This window comes from Phoenix dactylifera, chromosome 7 (genome assembly GCF_051530095.1).
Source record: "Phoenix dactylifera cultivar Ajwa chromosome 7, Ajwa_hap1_PhDact_Kaust_v1.1, whole genome shotgun sequence".
Lineage (NCBI taxonomy): Eukaryota > Viridiplantae > Streptophyta > Magnoliopsida > Arecales > Arecaceae > Phoenix > Phoenix dactylifera.
In genome coordinates, this window is record NC_143196.1 from 10665684 (window position 1) to 10673215 (window position 7532).

Genomic DNA, 7532 nt, shown 5'->3' on the forward strand with positions numbered 1-7532 from the left:
TTCATGCATGATTATTCCTGAAAATGTAGGACACTTTGAAATCAAACCAGGAGTAATTCAATTGCTGCCCAAGTATCATGGGATGGAATCCGAGAACCCTTATCTTCATCTTAAGGATTTTGAGGAAATTAGCATCACATTTAGAGTGCCAAACGTACCGAAAGATGTCCTTAAATTGACCTTGTTTCCTTTTTCCTTAAAGGATAAAGCCAAAACGTGGCTGAACTCCTTGAGACCTAGATCGCTAGGAACATGGCATGATATGCAAAGAGAATTCCTGAAAAAAAATTTTCCCGTACAAAGGACTAACTTTTTGAAAAGGCACATTAGTAATTTCCAACAAAAAGACCATGAAACATTTTATGAATGCTGGGAGAGATTTAAAGAGTTGCTCCTCTCTTGTCCTCATCACGGGTTTGAAACATGGAGAACCATTAGTTTCTTTTACGAAGGGTTGTCTCCACAGTTAAAACAATTTATAGAAACTATGTGCAATGGTCTATTTCTGGAAAAGCAACCCGATGAGGCATGGGACTATTTAGACTCTCTCGCAGAGACTGCACAATTATGGGATACAGGGGATAGAGTGAATAAACCTTTACCTAAGCCTACTAGCGTTGGACATGGGGGCCTTTACAACCTTAGTACTCAGGATGATATTCAGGCTAAAATGGCAGCCCTTACTAGGAAGGTAGAGGAAATTGAACTTAAAAGGATTGAACCCGTCAAGACCGTAGAACATAACAGCGAGCGTTGTAGGATTTGCGAGATGCCTGGCCATCTCACCACTGATTGCCCCACAATACCCGCATTCAAGGAAGTCTTGCACGATCAGGCCAATGTTATGAATACCTATTAAAAATCTTTTAATAATCCTTTTTCGGGTACTTACAACCCTGGATGGAAGAACCATCCAAATTTCAGGTGGAGGAATGACCAACCTGAACAAGTATATAACCCAACTCCTCCACCTCCGCAACCTCATTATGCACACACATCCCCTCAAAAACCCAGTCTCGAAGAAACTTTGCAATCTTTCATGCAAGGTCAAGCTAAAATCAATGATGAATTAAGAAATCAACTGACAACGCTGACCACTGCTTTAAGTGCTCAAGAGAAAGGTAAGCTACCAGCTCAACCACAACCTAATCCTCAAGTCTATGGCGGTAGCAATGCATCATCTTCAACTTTGCATAAAGAACAAGCGAAGAGTATAATCACTTTGCGAAGTGGAAAGGTTATTGACCGACCAGTCCCAGAACAAACACAAGTCATACCTGATTCCGACCCTCCCAAGACAAAAGAAAAGGATAACGAAGAAACTGAAGCACCAACATCTACTGAAAAAATCAAATGTCCTTTTCCTGCACCATTTCCACAAAGATTAAAGCCCTTGCAAAAGCTTGAACCAAACTCTGAAATTCTTGAGCTTTTTAAGCAAGTAAAAATCAATGTACCTCTTCTTGATGCAATCAAATAAGTGCCTTCATATGCAAAATTTTTGAAGGATTTGTGCACTGTTAAGCGTCGTTTAAATGTCAAGAAGAAGGCATTTCTGGCTGAAAATGTGAGTGCGATTTTACAGCATAACATTTTCCCTAAATATAAGGATCCAGGTTGCCCAACTATCTCGTGCATCATTGGCTATTTTAGGATTGAGCGAGCATTGCTTGATTTGGGAGCGAGTGTGAACTTGTTGCCATATACGGTATATGAGCAACTCGGTTTGGGTGAGTTAAAGCCAACAACTGTGACCTTACAATTAGCTGACAGGTCAGTGAAGGTCCCTAGAGGGATTATCGAAGATGTGTTGGTCCAAGTAGACAAGTTTTATTTTCCTGTTGACTTTATCGTACTGGACACACATCCTGCTTCCAATTCACCATCTCAGATTCCGGTCATCTTAGGACGTCCATTCCTTGCAACTTCTAATGCATTGATCAATTGTAGGAATGGTGTCATGAAGCTTTCTTTTGGCAATATGACCTTGGAACTGAACATCTTTAGTATAGGCAAACAACCCAGTGATCATGAAGAAAGTAAAGAGGTTGAATGGGTTGAAACCATTGCGGAAGAATATCTGTTAAAAGAAACATTTACTGAATCGGCCGACGATGATTTAATAGATTGGTGTTCTGAAGGTACTGCTGATGATGTGGTCCCACCTGTTTTAGATAATTCGGATGTCATGATGGTCAATGGGTGGAGACCGAGAATAGAGGAATTTGAACAGTTGCCACCTCGAGAAACAAAGATAGTACCATCCCATGAACAAGCACCTAAGCTCAAGTTGAAATCTTTACCGAAGGAACTCAAGTATGCCTTTCTTGGACCCGAGGACACTTTTCCTATAATCATCTCATCTGATCTTGATCATGCCTAAGAAAGAAAATTACTTGGTGTTCTAAAGAATCATAAAGAAGCTTTAGGATGGTCTATTGCCGACTTGAAGGGGATTAGCCCTTTAATTTGCGCGCACCGGATATATTTGGAGGACAATGCCAAAACCACAAGGCAAATACAGCGTAGGCTGAATCCGACAATGAGAGATATGGTTAAAGCAGAAGTTCTCAAGTTGCTTGACGTGGGTATTATTTACCCAATTTCCAACAGCAAGTGGGTAAGTCCTACTCAAGTCGTGCCCAAGAAAGCGGGTCTGACAGTAGTCAAAAATGAGCAGGGTGAACTAGTCCCAACTCGTGTTCCGACGAGTTGGCGCATGTGTGTTGACTACAGAAAATTGAATTTGGTTACTAGAAAAGATCACTTTCCCCTACCCTTTCTAGACCAAGTTTTGGAAAGAGTTGCAGGACACGATTTTTATTGTTTTCTCGATGGCTATTTCGGATACTACCAAATCGAGATTTCACCAGAAGATCAAGAGAAGACTACCTTCACTTGTCCTTTTGGCACATTTGCTTTCCGTCGGATGCCATTCGGGTTGTGTAATGCACCTGCAACATTCCAAAGATGCATGCTCAGTATTTTTGAAGACATGAACGAGAAGTTTTTAGAAGTGTTTATGGATGATTTCTCTATTTTTGGCGACTCTTTTGATGATTGCCTGTCACATTTACAAGCAGTCTTAGCTCAATGCATGAAAAAGAATCTGATACTGAATTGGGAGAAATGCCACTTCATGGTGCCAAAGGGAATTGTCCTAGGACATATTGTTTCATCGAAGGGCATGGAAGTTGATAGAGCTAAGATTGACCTAATCGCCAAGCTACCTGCACCCAAGACGGTTAGAGATGTTAGATCATTTTTGGGTCATGCCGGATTTTATAGGAGGTTCATCAAGGACTTTAGTGTCATAGCTCGACCATTATGTAACCTCCTAGCCCTTGATACGCCATTCAATTGGACTGAAACCTGTCAAGAGGCATTTGAAAAGTTGAAGTCTATGCTTAGCACTGCACCCATCGTGCGACCACCTGATTGGTCATTACTTTTTGAGATCATGTGCGATGCTAGCGACTATGCGATAGGAGCTGTCCTAGGACAATGCAAGGATAATAAGCCATATGTCATTTACTATGCAAGCAAAACCTTGAACGATGCTCAAATGAATTACACCACCACTGAGAAGGAATTGCTTGCAGTAGTATTTGCATTAGACAAATTTCGCTTGTATATCCTTGATGCTCCTATTGTTATCTTTACGGACCATGCAACGCTAAAATATTTACTGGATAAGAAAGAAGCCAAACCACGCTTAATACGATGGATACTTCTACTCCAAGAATTTGACATCACTATCAAAGATAAAAAGGGAATAGAGAATGTGGTTGCTGACCATTTATCATGGCTAGTTTTTAATGATTCGGTGCCACAGTTTCCCATCAAGGACTCATTCCCCGAAGAGCAGCTGTTTGCACTTTCTACTATGCCATGGTATGCTGATATTGTAAACTTTCTTGTCACGAACCGGATGCCGGAGCATTGGAGATCGAATGATAAGAATAATTTCTTGCGTGAAGTAAGGAGTTATTATTATGATGCCCCCTATTTGTTCAAGTATTGTAATGATCAAATCTTTAGACGATGCATACCGGATCATGAGATGCGAAGTGTACTCTCTTTTTGTCATGCTAGTGCTTGCGGAGGACACTTTGCATCTAAAAAAACGGCAGCTAAGGTGTTACAATGTGGTTTTTATTGGCCTACACTATTTAAAGATGCCACGAGTTCTGTATAACATGTGACCCATGTCAACGTGTTGGAAGTCTAACTCGTAGGCAAATGATGCCTCTTCAGCCTATTACTGCTATTGAAATTTTTGATATGTGGGGCATCGATTTCATGAGCCCATTTCCACCGTCTTTTGGATATGAGTACATTTTAGTTGGTGTTGAGTATGTGTCCAAATGGGTAGAAGCTGTGTCTTGTCGAACAAATGACCCCAAACCAGTTTTAAAATTTCTTAAAGAAAACATATTTTCTAGGTTTGGGATGCCCAAGGTTATAATTAGTGATGGTGGAAAACATTTCTGTAATAAGCCTTTGGAGATCCTGTTACGAAAGTACGGTATCATCCATAGAATTGCAACCCCTTATCACCCACAGACTAGTGGCCAAGTAGAGTTAGCCAATCGGGAGATTAAACTAATTTTAGAGAAAACGGTGAATCTATCACGCAAAGACTGGTCTTTAAAACTTTCTGACGCATTGTGGGCTTACCGTACTGCTTATAAAACTATTCTTGGTATGTCCCCGTATCGGCTAGTCTATGGAAAAGCATGTCATCTACCTGTTGAAATAGAGCATAAATCGTATTGGGCCATTAGAAAATTAAACTTTGAATTGTCAGATGCTGGTTTAGCTAGAAAATTACAACTAAGTGAGTTGAATGAAATTCGTCGGGATGCATATGACAATGCTAGACTTTGTAAAGAACGAATGAAAATTAGGCATGATAAATCAATTCTAAGAAAATCTTTTGAACCTGCACAAAAAGTTCTTTGTTATGACTCTCGCTTACATCTATTTCCTGGAAAGTTACGATCAAGATGGACAGGTCCTTTCATTGTAAAAAATGTTTTTCCACACGGGACAGTTGAAATTGAGAATCCACAGGATGGCATAATTTTTAAGGTAAATGGACACAGATTAAAACCTTTTCTTGAGAATTTTGCAGATGAAGAGGACTTCTTTCCCTTGGAGGAGCCTTTTTATGACTGAGCATGACGGCCAAGGTATGTGTATATTAGTTAGAATTAATTTTTTTCTTTTATTTCTAGTTTTCTTCTTATTTTGTAGGTCTTCTTTTCTGGAAATCAACAGCTCAAGGTATTCTTCTTCTCTCCAATATTATTTTTCCTATTGTCTCTCATATATAGTTTTCTTGCATCTTTTACATTGAGGACAATGCAATGTTTAAGTTGGGGGGAGAAAAATATTTTGCAAAAAAAAAACAAAAAAAAAACAAAAACTTGTTTTTGCATTTTATTTATTCTATTACTTTCTTTTCTGAGCAAATGCACATGTATTTTCATATTGAGTTTGTGCAACTATTAAGGCAAGGAACACATGCATACTATGACTGATCAGAAATCTATTATTGGATCCCCACACGTGTACTTAATGACAATAGGAAGCCCTCAGGAGTTCATATTTGTTAACTGCATTTTTGTTAGCCTTATCCGTAAAAGAAGTATGAGTATCCTTGTTCGTACCATAAGGTTCATGATTTGGTTTTCACATAAAGATAGAGGTTGAATATCCCAGTTAGATTACTTAGGTGCCTTATGATCCGACCTTGGTTGACCTATAGTCACGATGCAGTCACATATATAATAAAAATATTTATATGTTCAGTCTACCATCTCTTTTCTTGCATAATTATTATTCAAAAAAAATATACTTATGATGACAAGTCTGGCCTCGTGGCGTAGTCTGGTTCGAGTAATTAAGTCCGAGGGGTGTTTCACCTAATGTCTTGAGCCAACTGGATCGGGGGTCATTGACTGAAAGCTCGCTACATGGACCTTACTAGAGCCTAATGGGGTTGGATAGCTATAGTTGTCATGTGTATTGACAAAAAAAAAATGAAATAAAAATAAGCATGAATGAGTTGGTTAGGCTGAACCTAGTGATATGTGGTAATGGCTGGTTTGACTCCATTGTATTGGACCTCCGTGTACCTGGGTTGTTTAGTTGGGATTGATAGCTCTTTCTTTACATGCGAACCATTCTTGACAAATTTAGACAACATGTGATATTCTGAAAATTTGATGGATCAGGTTCTAACAAATTGTAGAAAACACTTGTGAACTTGAGTAGTGCACCTAAAACTCAGGCGGTGCCCTATTGTGGTGGAGGTATTAGTACTCTGAGAAAGTCATGCGATTTGATGCACACTACACTTTTATATTTCCTTGCTTTGACAGTTGCCATGCTTGAAAATATATATCAATTAATTACATGTGTATTAGCTTAAAATTTATTTCATATCTTTATTAGAATCTCAGATCATATAATTCATGATGTTTGTGGGTAACATCCCTGAAAATCCTCACGAGACAACACTCGTCCACTAGGGTAACCTAGGGGTTTAACGGCTTGTTGCACGTGCTAAGTGCAATCGTGATTCCTACAAAAGTGAGTGCTTATCTTAATTTTATGCAATTAGTTCTAATAAAACATCAAAGGATCAACCAACACCTTTTGCACTCTCATTTTATTATCTGCTCATTAATTGCTAGAGACTAGCAATAAGCTAGTTGGGGGGTGTGATGAGAGCACAAAAGTGTGATCTATACATCACTTAAATTAGTATTATTACTAACAAATAATGATAGAAGTGCTGTATTAATATTATATTTTTGTGGGGTGCAGGTGATCAGAAATCAAAGCTAAAATGCACATTGGGTCCAAAAATATGCATCACTACAGGTGATCAGCCAACCGCTTGTGTCAACCCCAGTTGCACACTAGAAGGAGGTTAAGTTCAGCTGTCCACTTCATCGCAGCTTCAGTCTTCTATGAGCCCAAGCATCTAAGCCGCGTGCAGCCCATCCGCCCGCGTGGAAGAATCGCGAAGCATTCTCCACGTCTGCTTCTCCCGAGCAGCCCAACGTGTGATCCCTCATCCAGTGTCCGTGCACCCTCCCAGCATGCCACGTCCGTCCGAGTCCGCTTCTCCCGCGTGCAATCGTCCAGCTCTCAGCATTGGATCCTCCCAGCAGCACCCAAGCCTCATCCATCTGCGTTCAAGCTTCCTCCCAGCCGTCACCCTGACTTCACCCCGTGATTTCAGCATCAGCATCCCATGAAGCATCTCGTCCGCATCCGATTCTTCAAGCATCCCAGCTTCTTCCACAAGTCCAAGTTCCAGCCACATCAACGATCCGCCCGTGTGGAAGAGATCCTGATCCCCTTCGATCGGGCCACATAATCCGCAGTCTCCCAGTCTCCCGCATCCGCTTCGTCCGCGCGTTTACACCGTGATCCCAGCATCCTGTGAAGCGTTGCAGCCGTCCACGGTTCATCTCCCATGCATTCCAACAGATCCCAGCCTTCCAGCGAACGTT

The 7532-nt window shown here is 40.5% G+C and overlaps 1 pseudogene; it reads right to left on the reverse strand.

Moving 5' to 3' along the window:
• Positions 1-319: 319 nt before the first annotated feature.
• LOC120109381 (small nucleolar RNA R71) lies at positions 320-417 on the reverse strand (annotated as a pseudogene).
• Positions 418-7532: the final 7115 nt, after the last annotated feature.